Source organism: Orcinus orca, chromosome 8 (assembly GCF_937001465.1).
Source record: "Orcinus orca chromosome 8, mOrcOrc1.1, whole genome shotgun sequence".
Taxonomy (NCBI): domain Eukaryota; kingdom Metazoa; phylum Chordata; class Mammalia; order Artiodactyla; family Delphinidae; genus Orcinus; species Orcinus orca.
In genome coordinates this window covers 12,918,485-12,935,537 of record NC_064566.1, presented here as the reverse complement: position 1 = coordinate 12,935,537, position 17,053 = coordinate 12,918,485, and the positions used below count along the sequence as shown (strand labels likewise).

The window sequence follows — 17,053 nt, the reverse complement described above, 5'->3', positions numbered from 1 at the left end:
GGCGAAGCAGTACTAAGTGCACTGTCAGATAAATAGTGTCAGATCCATGAAGATAGCAGTGGCTAACAGAGCAGAAGAAACACAAGCTTGTTTCACATCTTCCAAACTCCTCCCTGAGAATCAGTTTTTGAGGACCCCCAAAGCCTGAAACTACCTGAAGCAAAAGAAAAGGGAAAAAAAAAAAAGTTCACTTCATGTGGTCTGAAAATGTTATTTTAGAAAGAACTGGGTTGTTAGCCTTGGTTTGAACTTATTTTCCACGTGCCAAAGACAGCAACGAACGCACTATTTGGGTTCCAAACTAACCTCAGAAGAGTCATTTAATGGTTCAGACCATCCATCAGAAGCAGGCCAGAGGCAAGCTGGCTGAAGAACTGGCCACCAGAAACATACTGCTCTTATACTACTACCTGCACTGGACCAGCCTTGCTTTCTTGATGGTCTTGAGAGCAAAGTATGCTACCTAATGGTTCCTCATCACAGTGAAAACTTTAAAAATTGCTGTTTCACTGACATTCATTTAGGTAGCACAGGGCAAAACTTCTTTACTAATTCTGAATCTTAATTTGCCAGAAAATTTAAAAAGTGAAAAATAAAAATGGAATAGTATATTCTGCCTCTTGATAAAGTACTAAGGAACACTTTTTTCAGTAGTTTGACCTTTCTAGAGAAACAAAAAACAAAAGAAAACTAAAAAGCCACCACAGTGATAATAATGAAAAAGAACTGGGGCCTACCAGGGACAAATACTCAAACACTTAAAGGAAGGAAACAGGAATGTAGACTAAGTCTCTTCAGTGGCTGCCCTCTTTTAAACTGTTCCTAAAACCATAATTAATGAATGTGCACATAAAAATTCTATTATGGGTGAGCAGCAGAGATGGATATATTTAGCAGTCAAGGCAGATGTGGTACTCCCATTCTCAATTTAGCTCCACATCCCTCCAAACAACAAATGGTGGCATTTCAATATTTAGGCAGTGACTCTAAAACTGTATCTCTGAAGGCTCCCAAATTTCACAGGCCTTCTTTCCATTTTTATCATTAGGGTTGCCTTACCTCAAAGACTTCACTCAAGCTCAGTTCACAATACAGGGAACTTTGAAAAAAAGAAGTTATGTTCAGCCTGTAAAGAGGTAAACAGATGAACTCCTAAACATACAGAATGACGTTAACAAAAAATAATGAAAGGCAGTAATGTCGTGGCACAGGCCTAAATGTTCTAGTCTGTGTAACGATGGCTGACACCTATCTGCATCTGACTGAGGAAGGTAGAAACTGTATCTTCTGTCCAATATCCAGACATAACCACGCAAAATTTAGAACTAAAATAGCAGATAGCTGCTTTTCTGCTTTTTTTAGAGACCCTGCCCATTTGATCTACTACTTTAGAGACAGAAGTGACAGGAGCTCTCTTCCACCCTATTAAAAGAGGAAGCAAAAACAGGCAGCAAGTGAGAGGAGACTGCAACTGGCACACAGTACACACAGTTCACCAAGCCCTGATTGCCAGACAAAAAGATGTTAACCCAAGCTGGGGCTGATTGAGTTACTGGTTAGGCTAGTCCTTGTTTCTAAGTACACTGGAGTCGATCAGAAGCCTCTTCCTATAGAAAACTACCTAGACTAAGGTGCAACTTTGTGAGGCCAGTTAACAACCAAATTAGATTTTTTAGTTCAAGGATTCCTTTAAAAAGGAATCAAGTTTTCAGGAAGGCCACTGGTTGTTATGCTTTTATTATTCACTAGAAATACATGACTACTAATTACATCTCTATTTTAATCAAAATCACATGTATAACAAAAGAGCACTGCTCAGTGTAGGAAAGATGTGCACTCCTTACAGTAATCTTTACTAAGCCAAAGGTTGTAATGTTTTAAAATTCATTTTACGATTTATAAGGCTGCACTGTTTTTAAAACCTACAAGATGGAAATGTTATTACATGAGGGAGGGTGATTCTCTTTAGGCAGGTCACAAGAATTGTTTCAGTATAATTAAATTCAACATGCTTGTGTGAAAAGAAAGAACAGAAATTAATCACAAGTCACTCAATTTTAGAAAAGGGTTACAAAGTTAAGTGATGATAAAAAAACAATTATGGAAATACAAAAATGCAGCTGTTAGGCGGAAATGAAAAAGTTATTCACAGAAAACTGTCCATAAGTAGTTGTTTTTTAAAATTTCTTGCTCAGAAACCATTCCAGGCTTATAACCCAGGGTCCACTGCAAAAGAAGACCTTAACTTTCCCTCAGTCTCTTTTTACCACATGTCTGTGAATTTATAGTCATGGTTTTCTCTTCTGTCCCTGGTTGGCTGTCTCAGTTTTCTTTGCCTTGAATACTCTCTACTTTGTTCTAAGGGAAACAATTTAAAGTCTAATTGTGTGAGGGTAGGAGCAGTCAGCCTGCTGTAACATTAATAACCCAAATCATTAAAAATGATCAGAGGATAAGGGAAACCCTCAAAAGAATAGCACACCCTGCATTTAGAATATCAGAAGGGGTGGGATGAATTGGGAGATTGAGTATACATATATACATACATATACATAGTGTATACATATATATGCTAATATGTATAAAATAGATAACTAATAAGAACCTGCTGTATAAAAAATAAATAAAATTCAAAAATGCCAAAAAAAAAGAATATCAGAAGGGAATCAACAGTTTAAAAACTGGATTAGAAGAGAGAAATGCTAGAAATCACAGCATTTGTTTTGTTAAGAGTGAAAGAGCAAAGTAAAGCATAGGTGAGCAAAAAAGCCCAGGTGGTACGTGCGAACAACAGGCTGTCTATCTTGATTGATGTAACCAGGGAATTCAGTGACAGGTGAAGGGATTTTATACTTCCATCTCAATAATCTAAATGTGTTTTAAAGGGCAAAAATGTGAAGTCTGGTTATATGAGCATAGAGGAAATTAGAGCCTACTACTAAATTATAAAAGAGAGCCTATGTCATTAAAAATCCCCACCATTAGTCTATTTAAGGAAAAGTACAAAAACCTAGGGAAAAGTCATAACCTAAGACAGTTAAGTAGACTGGCTTCCCCCCTCCACCCCCTGAGCTTCTGGCAGTTAAATGGTACATAAGGGATGTAGAAAAGAAGCAACCAATTGATACCACTTGAAAATAACCAACCAGAATAACTTAAAATTTAGCCTAAAACCTTTATGGACTTGAATTTCATTTCCAAAATTTAGTACTTCTAATGTAATTAGTGGGTCTCCTAAAACTCCCAAGCTAGTACCTTGCATATGCAAAAATATACTGACCTAAATTGCTAATTATCTCTGTGACATCTCACTTTGTGGGAGACTTTTTGCAAAAATGTGACAGTTAAATATAATTTAAAACAAAACAAAAAATCTTTGTTGAGTTTCCATGAGAATCTAGACAATGAAAAAATTCCTGAAAGGGGGGAGAGGGTTTTAAAGAAAAGAAGGAATAGAATTATTATTTAAAAAAAAAAGTTCCATTTGTATTTGAAATCCCCATGTTTAAAACCTGGCAATAAATTAAAAATTTGAAAAACACTGGTGCCCACCAAGGATCTCTGCGAGTTGGATTTTGTTCCTGGGCCTCCCGCCTGCATTTTTTGCTTTTTGGTCTTGTGTGCCCTGCTGGCTAGGCTCAACCACTTCTAGTAATTAAGGACTGCTGATAGGATGTGGGCAGAAAGCCCCCTTCCTCCTTCCCTAGGGCTTATGTTATTTCCAGATTGTGAGCAAATGCATCCAAATTCTGTGACAGGAGTTTCATTCTAGGTTGTTAAGATACCTCCAAGAATTGTAAAGCATATCTTCTCTGGATAAAGTTTCCAGTTTAAAAAAAAAACAAAAAAACTTCCATTCCAAATCTAAAACCACTGTAAGACAAAAAGCACTAAGTTTAGTAATTGTTGTGTGCAAGTTGGTTTGCCTGTAAAATTATCATATATGGTGTATGAGAAGATAGAACAAGGTTGAAGGGAAGAAAATTTACCTTTTGTGAAATCTTTTTCCATTTCCTCTCCCTATCCTTAATCACTACTATCTTCTCCCCAGTCAGTGTCAAAGGACTAGCAGAAAGACATTCTTCCATGCTTAGTGCTCTCAGCAAAAGTGTTAAGCTCAGAGCCTTCCTTGGAGTTTCTGGGACTAACTAACCCTGACCAAATAAACTGTCCTGTCAAATTGTGACCACCATTCAAATCAGGTCATATTTTCAGGTCCCAAAATAGTTCTGGAACTTAAGTGTAATTGTTAGTTGATAACAATATAGTGTAAGCTTAAGCTTTATTTAGGCCCCAGTGCTGATTTAAAAATCAGTATGTTGGGCTTCCCTGGTGGCGCAGTGGTTGAGAGTTCGCCTGCCGATGCAGGGGACACGGGTTTGTGCCCCGGTCTGGAAGGATCCCACGAGCCACAGAGCGGCTAGGCCCGTGAGCCATGGCCACTGAGCCTGCGCGTCCGGAGCCTGTGCTCCGCAATGGGAGAGGCCACAGCAGTGAGAGGCCGGCGTACCACAAAATAAATAAAAATCAGTATGTTGAACAACTTCTGGTTCCAGGAGGGTAATATTATCTGTGTGAAATCCACTACGTTCTGTCCTCATCCTTGTTCTTGTTTACTTGGGATCTTCCAGCTATGAAGTGCAAAGGGGAAAGAAAGCTAGCTGGGCAGCTGCTGTGTGTAGATGTACATACGTACACATACATACCCTCCCTCCCCTCTCCCCTCTCCTTCTCCACCCTCTGCCCAGCCCCAGCTGTTAGAACTAGGCAGCAGCTAGTTCAAATGGGAGATAAGCCTGCCTTGGGAAACAGCTAAGGAGAAAGAGTTCAAAAAGATAAAAAAAAAAAATCTAGCTTCCTAGGAACAGGAAATTTATCCCATAATGTAGGAAAAAAGCCATCACCTTTCTGAAGGAAATTTTTTCACTTCTGCAAAACAGGCCTCATGCAAGAAGGTTAAAAAGAAAACCACAGAGCACACCCATCCAGCAGTTAGCCCATACCTGTAGCTTTCCACCTCCCTCTCTGGACTACTGTCTTCACTCTAAAAAACCAAGGAAAGAAAAATAAGTGGGCCATGCCTATACTTCTCATAATTCCAGATATGTAGCTTCTTCCCAAGGAAAAGCCCCTTTGTCACCAAGACTGAAGATAAAAAACAAACTCTCCCTCTCCCATTTTTAAAGTATACAATACCTTAACGATAAATTACATTTCACATCTCAAAGTTAATTTAAGAACACCATCAACTTAAAAATGGAGAACTAAAGTACTAAAAGGCTTAAGAAGAGGCTTACCACAAAATGTCACAACAAACAGCAAAACATTGACTAGGATTTATGAAGTTGAACTGTAGCACAGCTAGGTCACCAAAACAATCATTTTTTAGCATCTGCTTTTGGGTGGGAAACTACAGTAAAGCTAAAGGTTGTATAATCCTTTTAGCAATTAACGATCATATTGTTAATGTGAAGAGGCCATGATATTTCCCCAAACCAACCTTCTTGAATAGGCTGGTGCCAGGCATAAAGCTCTTCAAAGGCAACCCCAAGTTCCTGCCTTGTAAATGCATATTGGTGGCCCCAGGACAGTGGTGAACCACTGAAACCAACAAAAAATCGGAAGATGGGGAAGTTAATTGAAGGTAAAAGCAAACAGAGGAACCACAAAACCAGTCTGTTTCATTTTTAAACATTATTGAACAATCTTGCAAGATTGATTCTATAAAAGCTGCCCAAATTCCTACAAACTTCCATCTACAACTCCTGCCAACTGTACTTTCTGCCTGGCCCTGGCTACAGAGAACTGCTGAAAGTCACCAAGTCTACTCTGGAAAGTGTAAGAATTCTCAAAGACAAAGCTAGAACCAGAACTCACTGTGAGACACTACACTCTACCTACCCTCCGTGAACACAAAGACATTTCTTGACTGACATAAAATGGGTGCTTGAGTACTTAATCTGACTTTTCATATGGACCTAATTGGTCTTCACTAATGCTAATGAAGTAATGATGCTCCCAACCATTTTAATGCAAAGTCTACACTAACAAAAAAAAACTTCTAAAAGCACTTTCTCGGACCTGCCTACATCATCAAGTTATTAAGTGGAAAGGAACTTACATTTTCTAAGTTCACAACACCTCATTCAATCCTGTATCATTATAACCATTTAAGGTGGGGATTACTCTAAGAATTTAGATGCTAAAATAATCTACATGAGGGATTCTAACTCCAGAGCCCATGGTCTATCTCTCTTGAGAAATGTGACCATCTAGGCAGAATAAACTTTTATTGAGACAGTGTGTCGTGAGAGGGCTCTGAAGTAGTTGTTACCTTGGAGGGTAGAGAACAAGTTAAATGTCTACTTGTTAGTTTTATTCTGGAAGATATAAAGGGTAAATAAAAGACCAACGAGTCATGTTTCCCAATATGTTGCATGGAACAGTTGAGAAACACTGCTAGTGTGTGACCCTGTGAGACCAGACTCATACTGCATGCTAGCTGGGGAATCTCCAGGATACAAAGAGCAAAAGGGAGGCCTGGGGTTGTTAAGAAGGGCCATTATATTAAAAGTATGAAGGACACACATCTAGGTCCCAGAGAACATAGCGGCCCTATATATAGGGGGCTAAGGAACCACCTTAGTTGCATAGCCAAGAGAAAAAGGAAAGTGAATTATTTATTTAAAAAACAAACACATAAGTAGGATATTAATCATCATACTAAGTCACCCGAAGACGTTTTAAAGAAAACTTAAGGACACACCATCTTCCTCCACACAGGCCCTAGTCACTTGCAGGAGGACAGTGGGAAGACTAATACACAACACAAGAAGGTATTTTCTTTTTTAAAAAATTTAATTTAGTTTTTTTAGCTGCATCGGGTCTTAGTTGCGGCATGCGGGATCTTTCATTGAGGCACGCGGGCTCAGTAGTTGGTGGGCATGCAGGCTTAGTTGCCCTGAGGCATGTGGGATCTTAGTTCCTCGCCCAGAGATCGAACTCGTGTCCCCTGAATTGGAAGGCGGATTCTTTTTCTTTTTTTTAAGTGAATGGTGTTATTGTTTTTTAAAATTTATTTTATTTTTGGCTGCACTGGGTCTTTCTTGCTGCGCATGGGCTTTTCTCTAGTTGCGGTGAGCAGGGGCTATTCTTCATTGCAGTGCACAGGCTTCTCATTGCAGTGGCTTCTCTTGCTGCGGAGCACGGGCTCCAGAACGCAGGCTCAGGAGTTCTGGCGCACAGGCTTAGTTGCTCCGCGGCATGTGGGATCTTCCCGGACCAGGGCTCAAACCCATGTCCCCTGCATTGGCAGGCGGACTCTCAACCACTGCGCCACCAGGGAAGTTCCAAGTATTTTCTCTAAAAGCTTTGTCATTCCAGTTTTAATTTTCCTACATTTTGTTGCCTTGTCTGTAAGAAAACAGAAATGCTTTGGGGAGAGAGGAAAGCTAAATAGAAACTAAAAGCTTCAGGTTTGAGTTTTTTACATCTTTCATTTCTGTGGGGAACCAAACTAAATGCATTAAGATCTGTGAGGAAGCCTGAACTACCTTTGTCCTGTAATTCCCTGGAGCTCCACAGAGTCTGTTTCTATTAATCTTACCTTCATGTTCTTAATCACTATGTATGGAGGCATAAAGGTGGTTCCAAAGAGGGGTGAAAAGAGTTAGGGGGGGAAAAGGAGCACCAAAAAGTTAGGTGGGGTGGGGAGCAACGCAACAGACGAGGATGGAGGGAAACAAGGAGGACTGCCTGCTCGTGATATGTTTAGATGTTCCAAACATGACCTGCCATGATGTATTAAAATTGTACTTGGCAAGTCAGTGGTACAGGGGACTCTGAAAGGCAAAGTACCTATCCCACAATAAATAATCTGGAAATAATTTATATTTGGTTTTGGAATATATCCTGGAACTTACATGTTTCAAGGATGCAAGAGTGAATGAACAGTACCACCTCTCAGGGCTGATAGGAAAGGTCTCAGATCTCCTACACACCTCCCTTAGTGTAGGCAAGGTAATGAACCTTTCTTATTTTTCAGAGTTTTCTGCTGGCCTGTATCTTGAGTAAATAACAAAACACAGTCCTTTATAGTAAGATAAATGGTCACTGACTCAGTCACCATCAACAGCTCTTACATAGTATGCACTGAACCAAACTCCAGATACAGAGGCTGGTAACAGGCACAGTAATTCTCAGTGACCTACATAAGGCCTGAACCCATGACCCTAGCCTCATGAACATGACTCACTAACTTACTAACAATTGTTAGTAAGTGCTCTCAATAATACCTGGATATAAATAAAGCAGGGAGCTAAAGAAGAACTGAACTATCCAGATGAGAGATTTCTGAAATGTTTTTAAATGCAGTGTTTTTCCCATAAACATAAAGGTGAAGCTGTTCAGGTTGAAGACAGAGGGGGGCAAGGCAGATCCTACCTGTTTGCCTCTCCTGGCCCTCAGGGTAACCATAGGTCTCCTGGGAAATTTGAAAACAGGCCTGGATAATTTAAAACAATAGATAATTCACTGATTTTATATCCAGCTTTGAGATGAATAGTTTTTTGCACAGATTTTTCTCTTCGAATCTAACAGGTTATCACAAATCAAGGAATTTAAGATGCCATCAATGGTAATAAATGCGTGCATCCTCAAATTGATGGTATATGGTATTTAAAATCTGCACACCTTATCACCAGAAAGTAGGGAGAAATGTCCAGTCATTTACAAGTGGCTACAATTATAAAAGCTAACATGTTTTGAGTACTGTACGCCATGCGGTGTTTTCAGTGCTTTACATTTAATGCTCCTACCTATTCTATCTCCATTTACAGATGAGAAAAGATACAATGAAGTAACTCTCAAGATCACATGAATCCAGGCAATGAAGGAGTTGGATGGAACGAATATAATGCCAGGCAGTTGGAACCTTGGTTGAAAGCCTGACAGATACACTGAAGCTCACAGTAAACTCCCTTCTCCTAGCCACATCTTTCCCAGAGCATCTCCTTCCACTGTAATAAGTTGCTCTACAATGAACAGTCTGGGTCCTGTAGAACATCAAGTTAAAAACTATCTATAAGGAAGATCATGCACACAAACCACAGAAAAGACCGTTTAAAATGCTGAGCTCCATAAAGTTGAACCTGACCTTTTTTCTTAGGCAAATCTTGTTAAGTAGGTAAATGTCCAAAGTCTCAACTGTCCTGAGAGAGATCTGATTAAAGGTAGTGAAAACTTCCTGCTGTTACTCAGTAGACGTGTGACTCTGATCAAGTTCATTAACATCTCTTAAGTGTCAATTTCCTCACCTGTAAAAGAGGACTTAACTATACACATTATCTCAAAAGGAACCAAATGGATGCCCAGAATACACTCAAGCCACTGTACAAATCTCTAACTGGAACAGAAGACAAATAATAGGAATGACTTAGGAAAATCGTGCTTTTAAAAAATGTTTGTTACCTTTTAGACTGTTTGCAACGCCCTCACTTCTTTCCTTTTCCTCCAGTTATACGGCTGGCTCAATAAGAAGGTTGGGCTTACTGCTGTGGAAAACTGCATGTCCTCCCACCCCCATACCCTAGAAAGCCAAATAACCAGATGAAAGGATCAACTTTGGAAGCTATCCTAGCTAGCCAAGCTCTTCATGATGCAGAACTCCACCAGGGATTAGTGCTAAATCCAGTTGAGTTTGTCTGGATTAGCCACTCTACCTGTTTTCCCTAGGAACCTGCAGCCAGGGAATGGCAGTTGTCACCAGATTCTAATTCAGGATCCTGGGCACACACATCACAACTAATAGTGAGTAGAATCTACTCAAAGACTAGAGCATCAAATGAAATGTGTAAAAGTATTCAGCAACAAATACGTGGACTCAAGACTGAAAAACTAACCACTAACTGTTCTGCTCATCTGTAAAATGGGGGTGATTAGGTGGATTAAACAGATACACTGAAACACACAGTAAATGCCCTTCTATTCTTATCACTCCCAGAGCATCTCCTTCCACAGTAGTAAACTGTTCCATGTTAAACAGCCTGAGTCCTGTACATCAGGCTTAGCTCTGATTTGTCTTGGTCAGCAGGGATAAAACGCGACACTTCCTCTGTGGGGTATATAAAAACCGTTCCCCCCGCCCTTCCGACACTTGCTCTGTGGCTACTATTTCCATGATTCACACTTAAGTTTGGGGCTTCTGATTCTTTACTGACTGAGTCATCTACGTGTGTTCTCTCCCTGACCCTAGGAGAGAAGATTATAAACAGATCTCAACCTCATCTCCTTCGCCACTGGCCAGTATGCTCATCCTCTCTTTAGAGGCAACAATTTTTCCCCAGCTTTAAAAAAAAAAATTGTGGTTAAAAAATACACAGGAACTTCCCCGGCGGTCCAGTGGGTAAGACTCCACACTTCCAATGCAGGGGACACGGGTTCGATCCCTGATCAGGAAACTAAGATCCCACAAGCTGCACACAGTGCGGCCAAAAAAAAGAGAAAAGTTCACTATCTAACCATTTTTGAGTGTACAGTTCAGTAGTGTTAACACTGTTATGCAAAATGGCAACACTTTCTTCATATGACAATTATAAACATTTTTCTTGTGAGCAGCCCATATTTAAGAATCAAGAGTCAGGGGGCTTCCCTGGTGGCGCAGTGGTTAAGAAGCCGCCTGCCAATGCAAGGGACACGGGTACGAGCCCTGGTCTGGGAAGATCCCACACGCCATGGAGCAACTAAGCCCATGTGCTCTAGAGCCACAGTTGTGGCTAGTTGTGCAAGCCACAACTACTGAGCCCGCATGCCACAACTACTGAAGCCCACACGCCTAGAGCCCATGCTCCACAACAAGAGAAGCCACCGCAGTGAGAAGCCCTCGCACTGCAAAGAGTAGTAGCCCCCCACTCGCGGCAACTAGACAAAGCCCACATGCAGCAACAAAGACCCAACGCAGTCAAAAATAAATAAATAAAATAAATAAATCTATTAAAAAAAAGAATCAAGAGTCAGAATTGGCATAAAGCCTGACTTTGCCAATATCTTCCTTATCTGTATATCACAAACAATAAATATAACACCTATCTGACAAAGCCACCATCTTTTTTTTTCCTTTTTTAAAAAATTTATTTTTATTTTTATTTTTGGCTGAGTTGGGTCTTCGTTGCTGGGCGTGGGCTTTCTCTAGTTGCGACGAGCAGAGGCTACTCTTCATTGCAGTGCGCGGGCTTCTCACTGCGGTGGCTTCTCTTGTGGAGCACAGGCTCTAGGCACGCGGGCTTCAGAAGTTGTGGCTCACGGGCTCTAGAGAGCAGGCCCAGTACTTGTGGCGCACAGGCTTAGTTACTCCGTGGCATGTGGGATCTTCCCGGACCAGGGATCTAACCTGTGTCCCCTGCATTGGCAGGCGGATTCTTAACCACTGCACCATCAGGTAAGCCCCAACATAATTATTAAATCCTCTGAAACTGCTACAAAAAGTGGTTCACAAAGTTGAATGGTGGTGAGTTGGACTTTGTTCTTCTTCCTTTCCCTGATCTGCCATCTTATCTCCTGTTTAGTTATATGATCTTTCCATACGACTATGTACACAGCTAAACAAGAGTTCATCTCACCTAAGAGGCATTCCATTTTGGAGGTGCTCAGGTGAGGCAGACAGGGAATGCAAAATACATTTTAAAAAATCTCTTTTCCTACTTCCTCCCAAAATGCCTATACTCTCCAAGTAATTCTCAAATCCCCATTAAGTATTCCCTCTCTCCTCCCCATACAGCTCTCTATTGCAGGGGGAGGGGAGTAGGAATCTCATTCTGTCTTTAGCTCCTCCTGTTTCCTTGGCAGCACTGTCAGCCCTGGGCAACAAAATTGCTGGATGTAGCAGCAGCAATTTACATATGGTAGCTAAGCTAATGTGCAGCTTTCTCTGGGAAGAACTGCTAACTGTCCTATGTATCTTTCTAGTTTGAACCCAATGTTCCAGGCATATCAGTGTTAAATATTTGCCTAGCAGCTTCTACCTCCCAAAGACACAGGGAACCATGCACAGAAGTCAGAGGCAGCAAAGGTTCCCCACTGTGTGGAAGAAGTGGGGGTTCTAAAGATACAGAGGAGGGCTACAACGACTGAGACACTGACAAAGCACCTAATCCGCACCCAAAGCCTCAGTCATTCCAATTTCCCGTAATATTCATGTATCATTTCCTGAAATTTGGCATGTTCAAAGACCACCAGTTCCGCCTTAGTTTCACTGCCCGGCCATAAGGCCAAATCTGTCTCATCTAGTGAGTCACTACTGCTCCTCTCTCCAAATGCATTTTGATTTCAGCCCACTTGTGCAGCTCATCAGGGCTGCACCATATGTTAGTACCATGTAGGCAGAATGTGACTAATTTTTTTTTCTAAAACACTGTCAGAGTTACTTTTTAAATTACCTTATAATCTTGATGTCTCTGAAGAGTCATTTCTATAATACATAACCTTCTGGAAATGACTTTATTCTCCTGAGTGCTCAAAGGAGATTCTTCAGCATTTTCATTCCCATTTTCCAGATGAGGGAACTAAAGTGAAGACAGCAGACTAAGTGACCCAGGTTCCACAAGCAGCCAGTAAGATTTTTACTTTCTGGAGTCACAGCACTCTATTTGGTAAAATAAGCCAGTCTGTAAAATGCTTTTTTGGAGGGGAACTCAAAATATTCGTTTGCTTTTATTTTTCTGAGGTGATTATTAAACTTTAAGCATAACAAGTACTTGGAATTTATAGGCTGATTTTTTTTTTTTTTTTTTGGCCGTACGGGGGCCTCTCACTGTTGTGGCCTCTCCTGTTGCGGAGCATAGGCTCCGGACGCGCAGGCTCAGCAGCCCAGCCGCTCCGCGGCATGTGGGATCTTCCTGGACCAGGGCACGAACCCACGTCCACTGCATCGGCAGGCGGACTCTCAACCACTGCGCCACCAGGGAAGCCCCCTATAGGCTGATTTTGATGACTGGTCTCATGATATCCATCTGAGTAGTTTTAAGGGAAAAGGACTGAATGAGACATGGACCACAAATGTTTTTCTAAGGCAGAGATCATAAATGGGTGGAACTAACATTTTGAGAGTAAAAGAAATATATCTGGCTTGCAGATTCAGCTACCATCACCATGTCCCCTAAAATTTTTTTTAAAAGGAGGGGCTACTCCTCCCTACCCTAGGCAACATGCCTCTTCTCCAGCAATAATGGTTGCTGGTTTTGATAGTTCAACTTATTTCAGGACAGTCTCCATAGGTCTTTTCTTTCAGGTCATATGTTCATTCCAGTAATTGTTTGGGGTAGCAGTTTTTTGTGTTTTCTTTTGCGGTACGCGGGCCTCTCACTGTTGTGGCCTCTCCCGTTGCAGAGCACAGGCTCCGGACGCGCAGGCTCAGCGGCCATGGCTCACGGGCCCAGCCGCTCCGCGGCATGTGGGATCTTCCCAGACCAGGGCACGAACCCGTGTTCCCTGCATCGGCAGGCGGACTCTCAACCACAGCGCCACCAGGGAAGCCCTGGCGTAGCAGTCTGACTGACACTGCATTAAGATCTTTCTATTCTGATAAACAAGGTACTACTGTATAGTACAGGGAACTATAATCAATATCCTATGATAAACCATAATGGAAAAGAAGATGAAAAAGAATTTATATATGCATAAATGAATCACTTTGCTGTACAGCAGAAATTAACACAACGTTGTAAATCAACTATACTTTAATAAAATTTACAAAAAAGATCTTTCTAGTCTTCAATTGATAATAGCACTTGCAAAATATAAAAAATGATCTTAAATATCTTATCAATAGTGAAACCTGCACATGCCCTTTGAATCCAGCAATTCAGCAACTCCAGTTCTAGAAATACAGCCTTCAAATAAGCTTACACCTGATGTACACAAAGGGGCATACATAAGAACATTGTTTATAATAGCAAAAACTGGAAACATATATGCGTATCAGTTGGGTGCTGGTTAAATAAACTATAGTACAGAGACACAATAGAACACTCTGTAGCTATTAAAGAGAAAAAGGCAGTTCCAATGTACCACTAAGGACTGATCAGGAGGATATATTTATATAAGAAAGGATTGGGAATTCCCTGGCAGTCCAGTGGTTAGGACTTAGCACTTTCACTGCCAGGGCCCGGGTTCAATGCCTGGTCGGGGAACTAAGATCCCTCAAGCATCGTGGCGCAGCCAAAAAAAAAAGAAAGAAAGGGTTTACACATGGCTTGTACATAAACAGAATATCTCTGGAAGGATAAAGAAAAAATTGCTAACAAGGTTGCAGAAGTGGAATACTGACTGAATTGTCTACATATGGATATGCTATCTATTCTACAGAAATTTTTTTTTAAAGAAAACTCTTGAAATTATGAGGGACAAAGAAAAATCCCAACTCAAGCTCTGTTACAAAACAAGCACCTTGTTTTTGTATTTTTTTTCCTGCTTTGCCAGAAACTTGTGTGTGGAAACAGCCAATGTCCAGGTTAACCAGCAGTATACCTACCATGTGTGAGCTGAGTAATTATATTATACCATTTGAAATTATCCCAGCAACTCAACTGACTGCAAACATTACAGCTGGACTATTTACAAAGTTTGGAGGTATTTTCAATCACTCAGCTGTATATCTATGTGTACATTTCTTCAATCAACCCTTCTTGCCAGGCAGAGTGCAACATTAGCCGGATTCCAGTAAGGAAGGCAAAGGACAGGGTGAGATAATGTGTCAAAACAAGTTCTATAAATACAGCTTTTGGCCTAGTACCTCAAAAAGGAATCAAAACAGCTTCAAGCTTAAATAGAAAAATCCTACAGTCCTGCAATATCTTGCTTGAAAACTCTAGAGAACAAAAGAGGCCAGGGATCTGGAATCTTGTTTCTCACACCATATCTTGTGTCCCCCTCCCTAATCTCAGAAGGAGGTTAAGATCGAATTGCAGGTTATCATTCCAGGTCAGCATCTCCCCACCTTTTCCCTTATCTTACCCCCAACACTACCAAATACATCAATATCCTCTCACTGAGCTCACTCCCAACTCTTAGGCTAACATGCCCAATATATACAACATACAACAGTTCTTCCACAGTACCTAACACCTAACTTCTATCATCTCCAAAATCTTTGACCAAGCAGCCAGGAACCCTGCCTGTACCATCTGCCCCAACCTCACCCTAAACACATGGGCACTCAGCAGGATGCTTCCATATGGTCTTGTCTCAGGAGGTTTGTCCTATTCTGTTGAAAAGCAGGAAACTCTACTCAATCTCTTTCTGTTCTTAAGGTCATAATTCTACAAAACCAGAAACCACTTCTTTCTGTAGAGACGCTTCCTGAGATAGTTAGGTTTTATGCCAGAAAATACAAAAATTACACCTTTGCTTCAGCCAATCAGGGCGTATGTTCAGCATGACTTGATTCATCCCAAAGGATGTGCAGCCCTAGGGCAAATTCTAAATATCTCTTTAATACTGTCACTTTAAAAAAAAGTGACTTCAGTTATCATGCTTTCATCACTCTCAAATTGTGCTCCTGAAAGTGCTTCTCACATTTAAATACCCATTTATATGATCTCTGTCACCTCCTTCAAATCACTCCTAAAAAAAATCCCACTGTTCCACAAAATTAAACTTGTCAGTGCTTTGATTTCATTTTTACAAAAACAAGCTCTCTGTAAAATGGGAGATCTATCCATCAAAAAACACACATAGAGAACATCCAACTTGATACCTAGAAGAAGAGAGGGTACAAAAAAGGCCCAATCCCCATCCCTGTTCAGAAGACAAGATTTACACAAACAAAAAACATAGGACAGGGCTTCCCTGGTGGCGCAGTGGTTGAGAGTCCGCCTGCCGATGCAGGGGACACGGGTTCGTGCCCCGGTCTGGGAAGATCCCACATGCCGCGGAGCAGCTGGGCCCATGAGCCATGGCCGCTGAGCCTGCGCGTCCGGAGCCTGTGCTCCGCAACGGGAGAGACCACAACAGTGAGAGGCCCACGTACCGCAAAAAAAAAAAAAAAAAAAAAAAAACCCCATAGGACAGCATATACACAAGGGAAAGCATATACGGTTAGAGAAAATCTGTCATCAATTTGAGAGAGACAAACACCTTAGAAGAACTGATTCTTCCCTGTCTAAATCAAAGTTTTGTGCTATTTAATCACGTCTAAGATGGAATAACATTTTTGCTACCCTCCACTGAAATTACTCAGCCTACCAATAATTCTTCCATCATCATTTCTTTTAAACACATCTCCCTATTATCCTGTTACACTAACACAGATCACAGCTAGTGGATTAGGTAAAATCTGCCAGTCTTCCCTTCCCATGCTCCCCTATGAAGGCCTCTCCTGAAGATGTGTAGCGCAGGAACCAAGAGTTAAAGAAACTAAAATTAACTCTGCTTTCAATATCTTCAGTAAACAGTCTGGCACCAGCAGAGATAAATTAGTAATTCTGGGAATGCTTCACAGACTATTTGCCTTCCAGCTTTTTATCATCAAAAAATGAATTAGTTGACAGAGACCTGCAAAACCAAAGTTATATAGTATAGTCATTTTCAGAAGGAAATTCTAAAATGAAACTGGGTTAAACTGATTCATGATTCAAAAATCCCCAAATAAAACTCAGAACATGTTAATAAAATTAATAGTCAAATATTGACTATAAGCCTATAATGCACCCTACACTCAGACTCTGGAGTCACACCACTTTTTTTTTTTTTTAATTTATTTTATCTTTGGCTGCATTGGGTCTTCGTTGCTGCACACAGGCTTTTCTCTAGTTGCGGCGAGCGGGGGCTACTCTTCATTGCGGTGCATGGGCTTCTCATTGTGGTGGCTTGTCTTGTTGCGGAGCACGGGTTCTAGGCGCGCAGGCTTCAGCAGTTGTAGCACGCGGGCTTGGTAGTTGTGGCTCGTGGGCTCTAGAGTGCAGGCTCAGTAGTTGTGGTGCATGGGCTTAGTTGCTCCGTGGCATGTGGGATCTTCCCAGACCAGGATTCGAACCCGTGACCCCTGCATTGGCAGGTGGAT

At 41.2% G+C, this 17,053-nt stretch overlaps 1 protein-coding gene across 11 annotated transcripts in view; it reads right to left on the bottom strand.

Annotated features, from left to right (window-relative positions):
• The window catches only part of CELF1 (CUGBP Elav-like family member 1), a 72,361-nt gene that overhangs the window by 30,499 nt on the left and 24,809 nt on the right, over positions 1 to 17,053 (bottom strand). For 8 of the 11 annotated variants that reach the window (XM_033412637.2, XM_049713728.1, XM_012538681.3 and 5 more), the window contains exon 2: positions 5,004 to 5,044. The exons of the other annotated variants lie outside the window; for them this stretch is intronic. The gene's annotated coding sequence lies outside the window, so the exon portion shown is untranslated. The remainder of the gene's footprint in view (positions 1 to 5,003; positions 5,045 to 17,053) is intronic. 11 annotated transcript variants of the gene reach the window in all.